The following is a 22141-nucleotide window of genomic DNA, read 5'->3' on the forward strand; positions in this document are numbered from 1 at the left end:
TGAGCTCACAGAGGTGGAAATATATAAATATATCACCAATACTGAGCTCACAGAGGTGGAAATATATAAATATATCACCAATACTGAGCTCACAGAGGAGGAAATATATAAATATATCACACATACTGAGCTCACAGAGGAGGAAATATATAAATATATCACCAATACTGAGCTCACAGAGGAGGAAATATATAAATATATCACCAATACTGAGCTCACAGAGGTGGAAATATATCACCAATACTGAGCTCACAGAGGTGGAAATATATAAATATATCACACATACTGAGCTCACAGAGGAGGAAATATATAAATATATCACCAATACTGAGCTCACAGAGGTGGAAATATATAAATATATCACCAATACTGAGCTCACAGAGGTGGAAATATATAAATATATCACACATACAGATGCTATGAGATACAACTGTAAGAAAAACAAGCATGGCAAACCATTGGCGCATCATCCTATGTACAACCAAAAACCAGAGGAGCAATTTCAACTGAAACGAGCAAAGACCAGTGGAAAAACATCAACTGTAGAACCGGAAACCAGTAGAGCACTAACCAAAATATAAACGTAAAATGCTCAACTAAGAAACAATGGAGCAAAGTCGACTGTAAAACCAGAAAACAGCACAAAACCAACAACTAGAAACCAGTGGAACAACATCAACCCATCACCTATACAACTAGAGACCAGTGGAACAACATCAACCCATCACCTATATAACAAGAAACCAGTGGAGCAACGGCAACTAAGAAACCAGTGGAGCAACGGCAACTCTATAACAAGAAACCAGTGGAGCAACGGCAACTAAGAAACCAGTGGAGCAACGGCAACTCTATAACAAGAAACCAGTGGAGCAACGGCAACTAAGAAACCAGTGGAGCAACGGCAACTCTATAACAAGAAACCAGTGGAGCAACGGCAACTAAGAAACCAGTGGAGCAACGGCAACTCTATAACAAGAAACCCGTAGAGCAACGGCAACTAAGAAACCAGTGGAGCAACGGCAACTCTTTAACAAGAAACCAGTGGAGCAATGGCAACTCTATAACAAGAAACCAGTAGAGCAACGGCAACTAAGAAACCAGTGGAACAACATCAACCCATCACCTATATAACAAGAAACCAGTGGAGCAACTCTATAACAAGAAACCATTGGAGCAACGGCAACTCTATAACAAGAAACCAGTAGAGCAACGGCAACTAAGAAACCAGTGGAGCAACGGCAACTCTATAACAAGAAACCAATGGAGCAACGGCAACTCTATAACAAGAAACTAGTGGAGCAACGGCAACTCTATAACAAGAAACCAGTGGAGCAACGGCAACTAAGAAACCAGTGGAGCAACGGCAACTCTATAACAAGAAACCAGTGGAGCAACGGCAACTAAGAAACCAGTGGAGCAACGGCAACTCTATAACAAGAAACCAGTGGAGCAACGGCAACTAAGAAACCAGTGGAGCAACGGCAACTCCATAACAAGAAACCAGTGGAGCAACGGCAACTAAGAAACCAGTGGAGCAACGGCAACTCTATAACAAGAAACCAGTGGAGCAACGGCAACTAAGAAACCAGTGGAGCAACGGCAACTCCATAACAAGAAACCAGTGGAGCAACGGCAACTAAGAAACCAGTGGAGCAACGGCAACTCTATAACAAGAAACCAGTGGAGCAACGGCAACTAAGAAACCAGTGGAGCAACGGCAACTCCATAACAAGAAACCAGTGGAGCAACTTTATCTACGCAACAGGAAATCATCAAAGCATGGTCCATTGCAGAAGCAGAAACCATTAAAGCAACGTCAGCTGAACGAGCACAAACCAGTGTAGAGTAGAGCAACGACAAGAAACCAGTGGAGCAACACCAACTGATCAACCTGGGACGGTTCAATACCCATGATAAATATCTGGGTTTATTCATTTTTCACTTCCTGTTCCTGCCTGACTCCGGTCTGTCTGTCTGAAGCCCCCCCAACCCCCCGTCGCCCCGTCCCCCCCTGAGGCTCCAGGATTTTTCTGCTTCCCACAGTGTCTGACTTTTCCTGCGTCGCACCTAAATCCATCCCACTGGGGGTGACAGGTAGGTTGTGCCTGGGCTGTGTCAGAAATCACTTCCTGTTTACTACATGTGTCTGTGAACACACCGAGCCTCACACACACACACACACACACACACACAGATGACAGATGACAGATGACGGTCATGTGACTCCACAGCTGTCAGTCCAAACAGACACAGTGTTTCTTTGTAAAATGTGGCTTTTTTTTATTAGTGTTTGCCTCTTTTTCACACCGAAACAGATTGTAGGTTCCTGAAAACGGGCCATTTTGTAAAACAGCAAGCAGGCAATCTGTCAGGTTCAAGTCCAACGTTTGTCCTATTGCTTCGCATCATCCACTCGTCTTTTTTTTATACTACCTGTCCTACAAAAAGACAAGAAAAGTGGGCAAAATAAGTGCTGCATATGCCTTTACTGGACTCTTTCTGTTGGTTGTGTTGCCTGTTTTTGTTTAGTGGGATGTTTTGTATTACCAGTTGATGATGATGCAGTTTTTCTACTATATTGGTTGGACAAACCACGGAGGTCACTGCTACATTCATTCAAACGACACACACACCTCCAATTTGGCTGGTGTGTGTGTGTGTGAGCAGTGTGTGTGCCTTGACATCTCTTGAACTCTGTTTGTATGCTTTGATGTGGACAACACTTCTTTTTACAGCACTTTTTAAACAAGTTTTTTTAGGAATAAAAGGAAGAAAAACCTATTTTTTAAATAATTCCTCCGTTCGATATTTGGCCTCGGTTTTCTGCTGACTACAGAGGAAACTATCCTTCATCATCAGAAGGAAATTAGCATTAGCCAGTGTTGGACAAACAATGGGATTCTCCGTGGAGTGCTAGGGCTAAATCCAGTTTGCATATTAAAAGAATTCATTGAAAAAAGGTGGAACATCCAAAACATCCGAGCGAAACTCCCACATTTTTCTTCTCCGTCTTTAAAGTCTCGTTCCTGAAGCTACAGAAACAAAGTGGGTTTGAGTTAAACAGCCACAAGATGATGAGAGAAGCAGCTCAGTGTGTGGGGGGGAGAGAAAGTGTGTGTGTGGGAGAGAGCGAATGTGTGTGTGTGTGTGTGTGTGTGTGTGTGTGTGTCTGGCAGGATATTTGTCTGGTTTCAGCGCAGATTTAAATTTAGTAATTTCATATTAGTTTTTACAATGTGGTCGGAGCAGCTCATCAGAAGCAGCTTAGTCAGCAGCTCTCAGTGTGTGTGTGTGTGTGTGTGTGTGTGTGTGTGTGTGTGTGTGTGTGTGTGTGTGTGTGTGTGTGTGTGTGTGTGTGTGTGTGTGTGTGTGTGTGTGTGTGTGTGTGCGTGCGTGCGTGTGCATGTTTTCCATTAGTCTTAAATGTTCTGCAGGTTTCATTCTTATGTTCTTGGTCTCAGTTTCTCAGTGTCTTCAGTTCAGCTCGAGTTTCAAGCCTGGAATGAATCTCGATAAGACGCTCAGATAAATGAACCTATTTAAACCGGGAGACAAATACTAAATGACACATTCTCTGTGAACGTTCACAAAAAAATGCTTGGGAAACAGCGTGCCCAGATTATATCAAACACAGAGACTCTTCTGTTTTCAATCTGTCTGCAGATGTTCACAAAAGCAGCAAACGATACGTTAAGGTACCAGCAGGACATCTCCAAATCGGGAAGAATGAAGACGGCATTTTCTGACAGTTTAGCAAGAATAACGACACACCGCTACTCTGATAATAAAATAGTTGATGATATTTTACATACAACAGACGTGGTAGCCCGTCTCAGTTTGGTAATACAATCAAGAATGTACGTCAGGACAGTTTTGAGGTACTTAAACTCTAATTGAGTTTTACTATTTTCTGCTTCGTTGTACTTCTACTCCTCTACATCTCAGAGGGGGATGCTGTGTTTTCCTGGGTGAGCCTCAGGAGGAGCTGCAGATATTACTACCTTAAAAACCGTTCTATTGTTTCCGTTTTGTTTTTACGTATAGTTTTACTTTGCAAAAATAATCATTTCCATTTTGATTTGCGGTTCAGAAATGTTCCATTAGCAGTCTTCTTCTTCATACAGTTTACACTGGAAAACTTCTCGTCTCCGTTCGAGCCTTTTGCACGTTTATAAAGATGATAGATCTAAGAAAACTGAGTAATTCCATTAAACGTTCTGCGGGTTTCATTCTCATGTTCCTCGTCTCAGTTTCTCTGCGCGTTCAGCTCAGATCGAGTTTCAAGACTGAAATGAATCTCGATAAGACTTCTGCCTCTCACTGCACTGCTTAGTAGTATCAGCGATTGCTAGAGTACAATGTTTTTGTTGTTGTTGTTGTTTATCGGTGATGTTCGTCTTTTATCGCTAATTTAATATTCTGCGATTTTAGATTTTCACATCCTACTCTTTCAACCAAACTGGGATTGAAGGTTTTTGTAAGAGTGGAAATATTAACAACAGAGACAGTTCCTTTCACTCGTTTGTGGTGAGATATCAAGACACACACTCTCTGCATTTTTAACAAAGCCTTTAGTTTAGGATGTTTATTGTATGGTACTTCATTTGAATGTTTTATGTATTTTTAATTTGAATTCTTAATTTATTTTGTTTTATTTCTACTTCACACTACCTTGTCCTTTCATTGTGCTTTAATTCTATTGTTTATAATGTTGTTTTTAACCTGTAAAGCCCACTGAGACAAACACGTTTCATGATATTGGTCTCTACAAATAAAGATATACAGGTAAAGGCTGATGGCTAATTGGCTAACTCTTTACACAGTTAATTGATTTCGTTTTTTTATGTTTGCCTTTGAGACAAATGATGACGGTTAAATGTTTGCATGTGTCCTTTAAGAGGGACGCTACAACTGACATATCTTTTCCAGTTTATTTTAACCAGCTTAATAATAGTCTTCTTTGAGTTCAGGACTTTGAGAGAAGCTGCATTCACCTCCGAACTGCAGCTGTCTCTACACCTGTTCCATTTAAAACCCATGAAGTTGAAGAAGAGGCGATGGAGGTCGGATGCAGACTGGCCTCAGATCAGCTTTAATTAACCTTCAGGGGTGGGGGGGGAGGCGTGGGGGTGAACACATGAAGGGGCTTCAAAAAAAGAGCCAAACATCCAGAACAGAAACCCCACCCCCCCACCCCCACCATGACTCCACCCGCCCCACTGGGCTGTCACCAGGCAGAATTCAAACGCTCCTCATTAAAATCCACCTTCACATCAATGTCAAATCCATATTCAGGGAAAAAATAAACCCAAAATAAAAATGTGCAGCGTGTCCATGTCGGCAGCCAAATTTAATTTATTCGCTTTGTAAAAAAACAAAACACTCAAGCTTCAGCTCGACAGTGGAATTAGAATTTGATATAAAACAGTGAATAATCAGGTTTTTAAAATCAAGTGTTGATGTGAAAACCAAATTCGATCCAGTCAGCAGATTCAAGCTGAATATAGTTTGTAAAGTGAACATTTTGAAACGTATTCTACATATAATCGTTGATCGATTTAGGAGCATTTCAAGATGATATTACACATTAAAATATATCTAAATATTCTGTTGTGTTTTCTTCACATCGCTGTTTCCGTTCTGATTCATTTTCTACGATTTCTGCAGAATTCAAACACGTTTCCATCCACCGTTTCCCCTCCTCTGATCTACAGTACATGGACTCTGTGGGGGTTTCATGTTATTATGGGATGGAAGGGGTCGTGCTGCATTGTGCAAACCATAGAGGTCTGCAGGACAGCTACGTTTTATCCAAGGTAGAGGAAAATGTAGGACAAGCAACATCCAGGTGCATGCCTGAGTCAGACTTCTCTATTTTAATATGCAAAGAGCTGATCAAAATAAAATGTAATTTGGTGCTGAATATGAACCTCGTATTTTCATGTTAAGTTGGCTGATGTGTACCAACGCTGTCTGCAATTTGAATACCATTACTATTAAATTGCACCAATTTCCTGTTGAAATAAAGTGGAAATTATGAACCCATTGATCAGAAAGTCCAGTTTTCTCTTTGCTTTATTTTATTACGTTATAACAGAAAATAATGCACCAAACCTCGAGCTAGAATATCTGTGCGTGACGCGAATTCTAGACATTTAAATGTGAGTTATTTAATAAAAAGCTGATAAAACATTCCTTACATAATATATTTTAAACGAGAAAAAAGGCTTTTATTGGAAAAACTATGTGGGTAGTTTCACAATTAGATCAACCCTCCTTTACGGTGAAAATCCCTCAATATTTAGGGGATTCTTTCTTTAATGACTATCTTTGTGTCTATGTAACAGATTGTAGGAAAACCAGAGTCCTGCATGTGACCCTGAAGGTCTCTGTGGTGTGTTCAGGGTCCGATTGGGCTTCAGTAAATGAGACTTTGAGCTGCTGTCAGACTATTGATAAAAACTCAGAGCTGCTGATCAATACTCTGTGATCAGCTGATCAAAGGTGGGGAGGGGCAGGGGGGGTCCTCAGAGACAAAGAGGAGTTTAACCCTGATGATGAGAGTCTGCAGAGAGACACGGATCCAGCTGAGAGGATGGGAATCACATCGAACCAGTTCAGGGGCTAACAAATCTGTCCTTCTCGGATTGAGACTTTAAAAAAAATATTTTACTGAACAAATCGAAGTTTTATTCCCAAAAGTGAATCTTTATTAAAGCATCTTCGATATAAAATAACCAAAAATATGCAGATTTTTCCAATTGCAGCATTTTCTTATTCCAAAATAACCTCTCTATTTTCCTGACTGAGCGTCAGGAGGAGGTGCAGACAGAGTGAAGCTGCAGATATTTCTGCATTAAATCTGTTTTTATGCTTCTTTCTTGTTTCCATTTTGATTTGCGGTTTTAAAATGTTCCATTAGCACTCATCTGTGTTCATACCGTCTAAATGTAAATTGTTAAACTTCTCGTCTCAGGTCGAGCCTTTTGCACGTTCAAAAAAATGATAAATCTAAGAAAATATTTATTTATTAACGAGAAGCTTTAAAACATTTCTCTTCATCTTGTTCTTTCGTTAAAGGTATATGGTATTGGTTGATTACATATATTTATTTTCAATTAAATTTTTTCTTCATTTGAAGAGGATGTCGCTAAAAAAAAAGCCACCAAAATAATGCAGAATTTCCCAAACGCAAAGTCATCAAAAACATCCAGAAACGTTTCTTTATAATCATTATATTCTAATAATAGACTCAGACAGGTTTCTTCCTTTTAATAGAAAGGGTGTTCCTAAGAGTATATGTGGGATTATGTGGTTTGTTTTGGTTGACTGTGTTATTTATTTTTAATTTATATTAAAACATTTTTTTTACGGCGCTCACAAAAAAGCCACCTAATTTAAAAATCACTAAAATAATGCAGGACGTCCCGAACGTTCATAAAGTCCTTATAATAAAGATTTCCTTCAACTGAACTCTGACTGAGCTTGAGGTCTAACGTACCATGTTCCCGTCCTTCCTGTCAGAGTGCAGCAGCAGCAGGTCTGAGTCCTGCAGCAGGAAGTGAGGGTGAGCGGGTTAAACGCTCCAGTCTGCTGGAGGCACGCTGGCAGACGCTCAGGACGCTGATGTCTCCCAGCTGGACCGAAGGGACCTGAACCTAAGGCACCCAACCCGTGTGTGTGTGTGTGTGTGTGGTTATTTAGAGTTTGTGTGTGTGTTTGGGAAGGGGGGTTGGGGGGGGGGTTTAAACACCACCCGTCCTGCATCCCTGCTCCGTCCACAAACACACCTTTTGTTTTCAGTGGCCGATAATTCGGATTAAAGCGTCGACAGTGAACTCAGGAGGAATCAGTAATCCTGTTAGAGACACCTGAGCTGTAATCCTGTTACACACACACACACACAAATACAAACACACACACACACTCCCCTAAATAAGGAAACAAACAGATATAGAAAGATACACACACACACTCATGCAAAAAGAACACACACACACACACACACACACACACACACACACACACACACACACACACACACACACACACACACACACACACACACACACACACCTTAAACACAAACACATGTAGAAAAGCAAACACACACTTGTAGAAACACACACACACACCCCGAAAACAGAAACAAACACATGTAGAAACCACACACACACACACACACACACACACACACACACACACACACACACACACACACACACACACACACACACACACACACACACACACACACACACACACACACACACACACACACACACACACACACACACACACACACACACACACACACACACACACACACACACCTGTTTCAGCTCTCATGATGTGTTGCTCTCTGAAAGCTTTGATGTTGATCTTAGTTTCCTTTTTGAACGCGATGCTAATTCATCCAGTCAAACTCATGTGAGGCCGTTTTTTAATCACTAAGACAAAAGATGAGGTTGCTGTTGATTCATTTGTCCTTAAGGTTTGTGATGATAAAACAACTCTTAAATATTCAGCTGAGAGTGACCTCCTGTGTTCACCATCAGACTCCAGTTTCTCTTCTGTGTTTTTATATGAAATGCAGCTTTAGGCGTCAAACTTCAAAGACTTTCTTGATCTTGTTTCACCTCCTTAATACACACTTTGTATGAGTTAGTTGTAAACACACACTCCCCCTGTGTGTGTGTGTGTGTGTGTGTGTGTCCTTGGACGCCCTCTCACAGACAGAAAAATCCCATTTCTTAAGGATCTTTCGCAGATCACACTGGATTTCTGCTCACTGCCACTGTGTACATGTCTGGAACATGTGTGCAGTCATGTGTCGGAGGTTCACAACATGCTTGTTTCTATGAATGTTGAATACGACCTCTAGAAACAGGTTTTTAAGGTTTAGAAACACGGAGACAGGCGAAGCTTCAGGACGTGAATCTGCAACCAAAGATTTTCTGATTCAGAAATTCAGGATTCAGACTCAGAGGAGATGAACAACAACGCTGCACACACAACACAGACACACAGACACACACACACTCCACTCCGAGTTAATCTCACACTGTGATATCCAGCATGCTGTCACATTACCTCACATCACTGAACACGTTCACATGCACAGTAGGGTTTAACAATCGTTCACAAAATGGCAAAACCCCTCTAATTTAATCCCAGTCGTTAAAACAGCATATCATTATTGGATATTCGGTACAAATTTCAAAATAAGACACGGGAAATGTGCCAATATTATTCAGATTTTAAGGCCAATATTTAAAACCCCATTGTTTCCGTACCACAGTTTGAACGGTAAAATGTTAAATGCACTGTATTCATATAGCGCTTTAACAAGTCTTAACGAGCCATCATTCACACCTCATTCACACAGAGCAACGAGCCACTTGCTCGTGTCGTATAACATTCACATCGTTGGCCTTCGAGTTCAGTATTTGGCCCATCAACGTGTCGACTGCAGAGACTGGGATCGGACCCACAGCCTTCCGAACAGCACTACCTCGCTGTTGACGACATCGTTGTCTTTTCTCGTGCAAATCCGTACAAAGTAAAGCTTGAAGAACTACAGTTTTGCAAACCACCACACCGGAGGAGGAAACAGGAGTACCATGCATGGAAACAGAGTTGTATGAAGGCTCATGGTGGTGTGTAAACCAGAAAGAAATCAGTGGAATAACCTTAAAATAACGCAGTTTAAGGCTTTTATTGTGAAAATACAACTGAATATTTGCCTGAAAGGTGATGTGGTGCTGCAGGAGGGTTTTGGCTCAGTCTGGTTTCAGGTTTAAGACACATATGGTCGCTTGTCTGCTAGAATTTGATATTTTTGTGCATGTGTTTTCGTAGTCAGTGTCGAATCACAACACATCAGGTAAGGTCGAGACATGAGGGCGCGTTACTCTACATTGTCAGACTTAATAAAAAAGAGTCTGTGCAGACTCAGAATCTTTTATTCAGGAGCTAGTGTGCCTGCTCTTACGTTGAAAGAGGACTCTGACTGAAACCTTGCTTATTCATAATATTTGTGCAGAGATTTAAGTGTGCCAAAGCTCATTTTTATAAAGATGAGTGGTCTAGGGCCACAACACTGGAGTCCCATGAACTAGGCTTGGTTCCCATGTGGTAGACCAGGGTTTGAAATCTGGACTGGAACCAATTCTATAGCTTAAGCAGCCCGTTATACCAGGTGGGGCAGGGGCTTTTATACGTCACAAAATCAAGTAAAGCTAGTGTCAAATCACGTGGTCGTTACATAACGTCACGTCAAACTGATTTCATTTTACTTTGAAATGTGTGAAGTGGCTGCATATTGTTTAAAACAGGAACAGGAATTGGTGTTGTCTGATTGTTTTAAGGGTGTATACGACTAGAGAATTAACACATGATATAAGCAATTGTAAAAAACTTTATTACATGATCAGTAAAATTAAGAAGCAAACAAAAGAGCGAAATTCGATTAAGTGAAGGAGGCTAATGAGGTTTTTGTCTGTGTAACTAGTGTGTAAAAATTTATTTAAATAGATGTTTTGCTGAGATAAATAAGTGAGTAACTCAGGTTGTCGATCAGTGAGTTGAAAACTGACATTTCACTGCCTGTCAACGTCCTCCCTGATCTGAGACGTGAAAATCCAAATTAAATCTGAACGTTTTTACGGCGGTGTTTCTTTGATCACGTTCAGATCTTTTACCAAATACAAACCACAGATTCCAGGGAGTCTAAACAATCAGCCCGAATAATCAAAACAAGGTCAAACTCTTTATAAGACACACAGAAAACTACTCAGAAAGTTCCCTATCTTTCAGGGTATGTGTGATACTCCACATGTCAACACGTTTGATTTGCTTTTATTCTTCAACCTGAAAGTCATTTTGATTCTCAGGATCCTTCAAAATAAAACTCAAGATCTGTCAGAAGTGTCAGAAATCAAAGTTAAACAAACAACGCTGGAAAGAAGGAAATCAGAAACGGTGCGGCAGCTGTTCTCTTAGAAACTGCAGAAACACATTATCATTCAGATTCAATATGTGCAGCTATACTAAACTTATCTTACAGTTTTAAATCACTCCTCACGAGCACTTATCAAAACCTAAAGATACCTTTTCTAAACTTTAAAGAGGTCTTATTCTGCTTTTTGGCGTTTCCCTTTCCTGTTGTGTGTTGTATAGGTTTTAGTGCATGTAAATGGTCTGCAAAGGCTAAAATCCCTCCAGATCAAGTTTCTCTCACTCCTCCCCCCTTGCCTGAAACGCCTCCATTGGACTCCTTTGTTTACTTCCGTAACATAGTGACATCACGATATTATTGGCTAGTGCTCTAACACATTGTACGTGATAGGGTAAGGGGAGGGACATCTCTAAGCAGTTGACCAATCACAACAGAGCAGCTAACAAATCAGAGCAGACTGGGCTCTGGTTTCAGACAGAGGGTGAAAAGAGGTGCTGCAGCACAGGCAGTATGAGAAAAATAAAGAGCTTTCTGAACATTAAAGCATGGAGACATGTCCCAGGAGAGACACTACATACTGATATGAACCTAAAAATGAGCATAAAAAGGGCTCCTTTAACAAAACTAAATCCCACAACGAGCAAACAAATGAGCTGAACTCAAAAAGCAGAACCAGGAGAGCAGATGTTTTTCTCTGCAACAGTAAAACTTCACGTCCAGAAAGAAAAGTCAGGCATGTGACTGACAGCCTGACAGCCTGACAGTCTGCGCGCAGGGATCACAGATCCCACATGTTTTTCTTTCCCTTCCTCAAATCTCAGGCTGCCTCTGAGGGTCGGAGGTCACCATCTGCTCTGAGCGGCACAAACCTCCAGAGCCCTCAGCGAGGACCCGGCGGACCAATCAGACGACAGGCCGCGGACAGACAGAGGAGACCCCCGACAGACAGCGGCCACCTGCGCTGCTGCATCAGGTTACAGTTCAACGTCGCACTGTAACGTCACAACACACGCTAACAACACACTATAACATCACAACACACGCTAACAACACACTATAATGTCACAACACACGCTAACAACACACTATAATGTCACAACACACTATAATGTCACAACACACGCTAAAAACACACTATAACGTCACAACACACGCGAACAACACACTATAATGTCACAACACATGCTAACAACACACTATAATGTCACAACACACGCTAACAACACACTATAACGTCACAACACACGCTAACAACATACTATAATGTCACAACACATGCTAACAACACACTATAATGTCACAACACACGCTAACAACACACTATAATGTCACAACACACGCTAACAACACACTATAATGTCACAACACACGCGAACAACACACTATAATGTCACAACACACGCTAACAACACACTATAACGTCACAACACACGCTAACAACATACTATAATGTCACAACACATGCTAACAACACACTATAATGTCACAACACACACACGCTAACAACACACTATAACGTCACAACACACGCTAACAACACACTATAATGTCACAACACATGCTAACAACACACTATAATGTCACAACACATGCTAACAACACACTATAATGTCACAACACACGCTAACACACTATAACGTCACAACACACGCTAACGACACACTGTAACGTCACAACACACGTTAACGACACACTATAACATCACAACACACGTTAACGACACACTGTAAGGTCACAACACACGTTAACGACACACTGTAAAGTCACAACACACGTTAATGACACACTGTAACGTCACAACACACGTTAACGACACACTGTAATGTCACAACCCACGTTAACGACACACTATAACATCACAACACACGTTAACGACACACTGTAACATCACAACACATGTTAACGACACACTGTAACGTCACAACACACGTTAACGACACACTATAACATCACAACACACGTTAACGACACACTGTAACGTCACAACACGTTAACGACACACTGTAACGTCACAACACACGTTAACGACACACTGTAACATCACATCACACGTTAACGACACACTATAACATCACAACACACGTTAACAACACACTATAACATCACAACACACGTTAACGACACACTATAACATCACAACACACGTTAACGACACACTGTAACGTCACAACACGTTAACGACACACTGTAACGTCACAACACACGTTAACGACACACTGTAACGTCACAACACACGTTAACGACACACTGTAACATCACATCACACGTTAACGACACACTATAACATCACAACACACGTTAACAACACACTATAACATCACAACACACGTTAACGACACACTATAACATCACAACACACGTTAACGACACACTGTAACGTCACAACACGTTAACGACACACTGTAACGTCACAACACACGTTAACGACACACTGTAATGTCACAACACACGTTAACAACACACTATAACATCACAACACACGTTAACGACACACTATAACATCACAACACACGTTAACGACACACTGTAACGTCACAACACACGTTAACGACACACTGTAACGTCACAACACACGTTAACGACACACTGTAATGTCACAACACACGTTAACGACACACTATAACATCACAACACACGTTAACGACACACTATAACATCACAACACATGTTAACGACACACTGTAACGTCACAACACGTTAACGACACACTGTAATGTCACAACACACGTTAACGACACACTGTAACGTCACAACACACGTTAACGACACACTGTAATGTCACAACACACGTTAACGACACACTATAACATCACAACACACGTTAACGACACACTATAACATCACAACACATGTTAACGACACACTGTAACGTCACAACACGTTAACGACACACTGTAACGTCACAACACACGTTAACGACACACTGTAACGTCACAACACACGTTAACGACACACTGTAATGTCACAACACACGTTAACGACACACTATAACATCACAACACACGTTAACGACACACTATAACATCACAACACATGTTAACGACACACTGTAACGTCACAACACGTTAACGACACACTGTAATGTCACAACACACGTTAACGACACACTGTAACGTCACAACACACGTTAACAACACACTGTAACGTCACAACACACGCTAACAACACACTGTAACGTCACAACACACGTTAACGACACACTGTAATGTCACAACACACGTTAAGAACACACTATAACATCACAACACGCGCTAACGACACACTATAACATCACAACACACATTAACAACACACTATAACATCACAACACACGCTAACAACACACTGTAACGTCACAAAACACAAATCCAGGTTCAGACACCTGACAAAGTTTCAGGGTTTGGACTCAAAACAACCTGAAAAGAGGCGCGGCTACGAGTTGATGACAAACGGCGATGAACACAAGAATAATTGGTTATCAGTTCAACGTCAGAGATTTTAGGCAAAAACGTCAGAAAAAGCTGTGGTCAGTGTCTCTGTTTTATATCATATTACAAAGTGACCAACTTGAGTTTGTACTGACATGTAAAGACATCTTATTGGATTTCAAGAAACTATGATGGACATTTCTTACCATCTTCTGACATTTTATAAACCAGATCCTTAATCGATCTCTCTAATAAACCCATCTGCAGCTTTAGTTTCAACCCTAGTTTTCATCGAATAATTTTCAGGACTTTTACGGAGTAGATAAACATGTTTAAACTGACATTTCACTATTTATTGATTTTATTCACAAAATAATGAATCAATTAATCTAGAAAACCATCTGCAGCCTAATTGATAATGAACATTTCCGTCTACCCTATTTTTCAGGACGCTTTAGGAGTAGATCTAGACATTTTATGCACACATCAGGACTCTGAGTTGTTGGCAGGATGCTGACAGTCCCCCCCTGTTTCCAGTCTTTATGGTAGACTAAGCTAAAGCTATGCTAATCCCCATGCACCTGGGAATCATTTCGTACTGCTCCTTTAAATTAGGGATTTGTTTTACTGCGGAAATGTGAAATACAGTAAACATTTTGTGTTGTTGTTTTGTTGCAGCGGCGCTCTGCTCGTCTCCTGATGTGACCTGCTGCGTCTTCAGGACGGATTTCATCAGAAAACAGAGAAAGGTTGCAGCTCCTCTCCCCCCCCCCTCCTCCTCCTCCTCCTCAGTGAGCAGGAGCCAGGACTTCAAAGTTCCCCTGGTGTGTGTGTGTGTGTGTGTGTGTGTGTGTGTGTGTGTGTGTGTGTGTGTGTGTGTGTGTGTGTGTGTGTGTGTGTGTGTGTGTGTGTGCACAGATGAAATGTGGGTCAGACATTAAAATGCATGAGCGGGGAGCAGAAAGCATGATGAAGTGCTGAGACACGAGGAGAAGAGAATATAAAAATAACTGGAGGAGCGCCTTCGACAGAAACCCTCCCTGCTGACGCCGCGCTGACGTCCCATTGGTCCAAAGAATACCAACAAATTAATAAAAAATAAATAAAATGAAAGCAGGAGGAGGAGGATGCTGCACAGGAGACTTCCAGGAACACACGTTTTTATCCAGAAAACTGTGAATATGAACATATTTTAGCCAAATCAGTTTTACCAGCGAGCCAATCAGAAGCAGAGGTGCAAAGAAACTCATCACGTGATCCAATCAAAACCCTCAAACTGAGACAGAGTGCAGCTGATGGATGATAATATTACTAAAGCATAATATTTGTGTATCACTGTGAGGTACTTACAGTCACTTAAGTACAGAATAAAAACAACGACAACATTAATGCAGAAGAACGACAGGCGTACTAATGGAGTTCAGATTAAAAGCACACATCAAAAAGTTGGTCTTGGGTACTAAAATATAAAGAAAAATGAGTTGGCCCTTTTTTAAACTGTCAATCTCTACCATTTTTATTACATTTTATGTATGTTAAGTCACTATCAACCATGATTCACTGAAATACATATTTATATAATCGCTGTGCATCTGTGGAGACGCTACCAATCAACCAATTAAGTTTAATACAGATTCACTGGCGAGCCAATCAGAAGCAGAGACACTCATCATGTGATCCTTCAAACAGAAGTGAAGCCCAGCGGATGGATTAATGATGATATTAATAATACATTTTATTTGTATGGCACCTTAAAAAGGCACTCTAATGCACTTTGCATGATAGTAAAGATGAGAGCAGAAGGCAATAGACGTACAGCTGCAGCCACACTAATGGATCACAGATTGAAAGCAGATTTAGAAAGGTGCATTGAAGTACTTAAATACTTTGGAAATTGAGAAGAAAGTACGCTTTTTTAAAGTCTTTTTTTAGTAAGTTTCAATGACTAGAATCCACTGGTGAAAATATTCATGCATTTGCAGCATTACAAACTGGGTCTGAAGCAACGTTTCCAAAAATGAAAGGCGTAATACGGTTGTTCTCGACACAGAAAAAGGAACATAAATGTTATATTATAGAATATATTTGCAAGTTGCATCCTTAGAGTTCAATTTCCAAATCATGCAACCTTTTGTAGTGTAAAAGAATAAATAAAAATATGTGAGACTTTGATTTAATTAACCAAATGTCTGAATTTCCCACATTTTTTACCCAAAATCCGGACTTTGACGATTGATAAAAGTCTGAGTTTTCTTGCGATTCACACATTTCCAAGTTGCACTGTTAGACATTTGAGTAAGGTATGATGATACCAGATTGTAAGACTTAATACCCATCAGAACAAATGTTATGATAGTAAATAAAGTCTTCATGACGTTTTGTTTTACTGACTGAAAGACACTCATTAATACAAACTCGATTTTAATGCTGTGGAATAATGTCACTGGTTTTCAATTAACAGCCAGTTATTAAAACTGTCAAAGGAAAGAAAGCGGGTTCAGTTCAGAGTCTGAACCTCCTCTGTCATTTTCTGATTAAAGACGATGAAGTCTGAGAGTTACGAGGATTTAATGAGACGTTAAATGTGTCGGAATAATAACGAGAAACCCTCAGCGAGAAACGTTTATATCCAGAGAGCCTCATCGTCTCCATAATCAGCTCAGAGTGTGGATTTAAAGCTCCTCTGAATGCTCCAAATTTAAACCAAAAAAACGTCTTTTATTTACAGTCTCACCGGACAGAGGAACGGGTTTAAATGTGGGAGGATTTTATCGTCTTTATCTCCCTGCGTTTGAAAAACAGGTGATAATTACACCATTTATTCAATTGACTTTGCTGTTCCTTGTCATGTATATCAATCTGTAAATCCTGTAAAAAAAAACTGGTGCATTTAGATGAACTTCTTCCTGAGTGAACTTGTCAAAAAACCTTGGTTACAACAAAAATGACAAACAATAAAAAGTATTAAAAACATACAGCTGTGCTAGACTAAAAATAAACGAGCTAAATATTCCGTTTATATGCTTTAAAAAAAGTTTGAATGCAGAGAAAATCAGGTATTAGTTTAAAACAATTTAGCTTGACGTCTTAAATTGAGACGATATGAAAGCCAAGGAGCGGAACGACAATTCAATTATTAAAATGAAACAAATATGTGCAGGAATTCCTATTCCTCTATAATTAAATTGGAGTAAAAGGCATAAACCCGATCACTTTAATCAAAATGTTCCGGCTGCAGTGAAATTTACTTTATTCCCCAATAATATTAAAGTTCTTCTGCACGTTTTTAGAGTATTTGAAGGTTTTTTCGCCAAATTCTGTTGTAAACTTCGGGTTAAAACTGCAGAAAAAATCTTCTGAGTTTCAGTTTTTGGGACATCTAAGAACAGATAGATAAGAGGGAAGCAGTTAATGGATAAACGTGTGCGGACATTCAGAAATAGACATTTAGCAGCAGCAAAACTACAGTTTGTGCAACAGTTCTACCTCTTTAAATAAAGCGTAGAGCATAGCGGTGCAGTATGCCACTTCTCTGTGCTTTTATAAAGAAAATGATGACTGCAATCCGAAAAAAGCTGCAGGAATCAAACGTTTCCTGGATCGTAATGACTGATAATCGTGCTTCCTGTGTTTCTGTCCGGCTGTCTGGGTGAAGGTCGGGGGGGGGTGAGGGTGAAGGGGGTAGCAGGAGAGAGACAGAGGTTGAAAGGGGGGAACAAAATGGCGGCTGCAGCTCTGAGTTTCAGGTTTTTACCCGGAATATTTAAAAAAACGTCCGCCATTTTCTCCTCCAGCAGCGCAGAGAGACGACGAGACGAGCTGTTAACGAGGTAATGAGCCAATTAATCAATCAGACCTGGCGAGGGACGAAGAGGTGGAACTGAGGGGAGGAAGAATAATCGATCTGAAGCAAAACATGAAAAAACAAATGAAAACAAAAGTCGAAAATAAAAAATTGGAAAATGAATTCATTCAAAACGAGTTGGATATAAAATAGAAAAACCTCAAATTAAAAGCAGAGTTCCTAAAAAAACAAATAAGAAAATGTATTAAAAAATATGCGGAAAGAAATAAATAAAAATAAAAACAACAAATGAAAAGAAACACATTCCTAAAATGTGTTTGTACAAAAATACGCAAATCACAAATCCAGGTTGACATCCAATTTAAAATTCATTAAAAAACTGGCATCTGAAGCGACTGCTGACTGGGAGTCGCTTCAGATGCCAGTTTTTTTTTTTACTCCTGACCCCGCTGAGTGTGGTGACGGTCATTAACACGTCTTTAAACTCAGCTTCACCTCCAGAGATCAACTCGGGGACTCCTCGTCAACTTGAATTTTGTATCCTTGTTTTCCTTTAATCTCAACATAGCAACACAAAACATGCTTTTTGACCTGTGAAAATCTGCAAGTACACCAATGCACAGGAAACTTTATAGGTCAAACATCTCATTATCAATCAATCTGAGCAGCTGCCCCACATTTCTGTGAATCTATCCTGAGTCCAGCTGGTTTTAACTCGGATGAACAAGGTGTTCCCGCTCCTGCTTTTCCAGTTTGCTGAACGTCTGGCTGCATTAAGGAAGCCTGCAGAACTAACCCCAAATGAGCCTCTGGAAGACAGGCTGCAGTGTCCAAGAAGTCAAAACAAAGTGTAGACAAGTATCCATAGAGCGCTCACATCTCCCGAGCCTGTTAGCTGTCCAGGTTCACCAGCAGGAATAAAGTGCTAAACCGGGACAATTTATTTAGCAGTCGGTCGATACAGCAGGTCAACCATCTTCCTCACAGTTCATCCACACCTTGTTATAAACCTAGTGCACCACGTTACACTGGTTTCACTGTCTCCTCTCCCATAGAGGCATGTTCAACTGGAGCCAGTATGAAGGAAAGAAATGTGAGAGTAAGTTGTTTTTTAAGGAGTCCAACGAGGAAGGACAGATTCAAAGACTTGTCTCTGCACCACAGAGGGACATATTTGTAGTGTCTCTCCTGGGACATGTCTCCATGCTTTAATGTTCAGAAAGCTCTTTATGTTTCTCATACTGCCTGTGCTGCAGCTCCTCTTTTCACCCTCTGTCTGAAACCAGAGCCCAGTCTGCTCTGATTGGTTAGCGGGCCGACTCTGTTGTGATTGGTCAGCCCGCTTAGAGATGTCCCGCCCCTTAGCCTATCACGTATAATGTGTTGGAGTGCAAGGATTTCAGCCTTTGCAGACCATTTACATGCACCAAAACCTATGGAAAGCCCAGAAAAGGCAGAAATGGGCCTCTTCAAATTGCTTTTGCATGACTCCAATTTTTTCTCAATCTTCAAACCGCTCATTTAAGAATAATCTCAATTAGGTTTTTATGACAGCACTTATTTTAACTGTTTATGAACAAACCTTGGATCAGATTCAGATCAGATTTCTCCGGGATGACCTCATGTTTTCCTGACTTTCCCCCTCCTGTTTACTGTTTTCTGGGAACTTTTATATCCTCGTGAAAACTTTAATGACGTTAACATTTTTGAGGTTTCTGTGTGTTTGGCTTTGTGAGTCTGCGGCCACAGACGAACACTTAATGTCCTCATCGTCTCGTTTACTGAAAGTGAGTCACCTACAGCTGACCCCAGAGCAGCAGCAGGGCGGAGATAAAAAACTGCAGTAAAAGTACACAGAGAGCTTCAGTACACACAGATAAAGGGTTAGACTCTAGCACTGTTCGGTGAAGCAGCTAACCTTAAAATTATACGGAGTCAATCCCAGATCAGGAGCACAATCGAGGGTTTTGAACCTTCTGTCTAAAGTGGTCGTAATCTATTGTTAGATGTGTGTTTCCTTATGTCTTGTCTTAATATTTGTCCTGAATGATATGTCAGTTAGAGCTGCTATGAGGCGAAACACATTTCAGTGACAAAAAGGTATGAGTGTATCTTAAAAATCCTGAAAAATCCTGCAAAGAAAATGCAAAATACTGCAAAATACTGCAAAATACTGCAAAATAAATGCACAATCAGCAAAAAAAGTAACAGGAACGGCAACATGGCAGGGACAAAAAGCACATAAAGTATCAGTGAAATCTGATTAGACGCATAATATATGCACATTCAAGTTCTCGTAATGGAATAAATGAAACAGGAACCCGAGCGATTGCACCTTAGGCGGTCGATCGATTCATCAACTAGTCAATTTCAGAAAATCTATCCATCGTTTCGTCTTTTTTAAGTAAAAAGCACCAAAAATCTGCTGTTTCAAGCTTTTCAAACACCAATATTCTCCTGTTTTCTTCTTCAAACAATAAAGCGCATGATTTTGTTAAGTCGGACCTGCTGAAAATTGAATACTTGTACTGAAACAGAGCTCGTTTTCCAATGTGAATTAGCACGAGACTTCTAAACCGACTTTCGTTACTCTACTCATCACACAGCTTCTTGTATGGAAATGATGGGCGTCTCCAATAAAGACAGGCAGGGGTTCGTATTTAATTTGAAAGCACTCTTAATTTGAGTTTGGTTTGTGCTGCACACATTGAACCTTCATACCTTTCCCTACAGGTTAATCTAAATGAGCTGCAAAGATAAATCAATTAGTTGTCGGGTAACAAATGGGATCATCGGTGAGTGGCAGCCTTCATTGAAAACCATGATTACAAACTAAACGAAAGCACTTCTTACGTTCTTCCGTTGTCTGGTTGTTTTATAATTCTGTTTTAAATGTACTCACAATATCAATGAGAAGAGAGCATGCGTTCAGAGGCAGAAATAAAGGTTAAATGAGGAAATACTTGACGGATTAACAATCAATTATCGTTGCAGAGCGACTACACTCTTCACTTCCTGTACACTGAGTTTCAATAAAACACGATGAACACTAAACTGTTCAATTTTTCTTCAGTATTTTATTTTGGAAAAGCAGCAGCAGAGTGCGTTTAGATATCCGTAAATAAATACAAGGGAATACAAGAGCCACCATGACATCACGGGGAAGATATCCCCCTCTGTTTCTCTCTTATTGTGTATGTGCCTGAGTGCATCGTCTCAGGAACAGGAATAAATGCGCTCTCTGATTAAACATTTAGCGTGTTGTTACTGAAGGACCCTCGGCTGCTCTTATTGTGAAGGTCAGGCGAGGACGCTGCAGCGGGAACACGGTGTTCATGTGTTCACGTGTTCACATGTTCACCAATTCCCATGTTCACAACTTCACGTGTCCAGGTCTTCACGTGTCCACCTGAATGTCACACTGTTTTCTCAGTGTGTTTGTCCATCGCGTGAGGTTGGACAAAATAACAGAAACACCTCTCAGTGTAGTCACAGCAGCAGAAAGCTCTCAGAAATCCTCTTATACTTTCAGCAAAGTCATCATTAGAGCTTAATGACGGAGTATTATTAATGCATCAGCATTAGAAAGTTCTTTCTAATAAAAGAATCAATAAACAGCAGTTAGAGAGCACCTATCAGATTACTACTTTAAGTCTAATGTGAAGAAAGGGCTCAATGAGATCTAATGCTGCTTCTATCAATCCTGAGACAGACTGCACCCACACTATGGTGTACTTGTATTTGGAAGCTGTGTGCTGGTTTTATTTTACTGTATTGTGCACGCTCTTACTAAAATGTAGTAGGTTTTGTACATGTTGTATTATCTCTTTATTATATCTACGGTCTGCAGGGGGAAACTAGCCTTAAAGCTAACTCCGTTTTTGCATTTGTTCGATTGCTGATGTTTATTATATTTTTTAAACCTGACGCTGGTTGGACATCAATTAATAAATGGCACGTCATTAAAAA

General features: G+C 40.4%; 1 protein-coding gene across 1 annotated transcript in view; it reads right to left on the minus strand.

Annotated features, from left to right (window-relative positions):
• Window positions 1-22141, minus strand: part of LOC134869111 (ephrin-A2-like) — an 83082-nt gene that overhangs the window by 55707 nt on the left and 5234 nt on the right. The gene's annotated exons all lie outside the window — the stretch shown is intronic.

Source organism: Eleginops maclovinus, chromosome 9 (genome assembly GCF_036324505.1).
Source record: "Eleginops maclovinus isolate JMC-PN-2008 ecotype Puerto Natales chromosome 9, JC_Emac_rtc_rv5, whole genome shotgun sequence".
NCBI classification, from domain to species: Eukaryota; Metazoa; Chordata; class Actinopteri; order Perciformes; family Eleginopidae; genus Eleginops; species Eleginops maclovinus.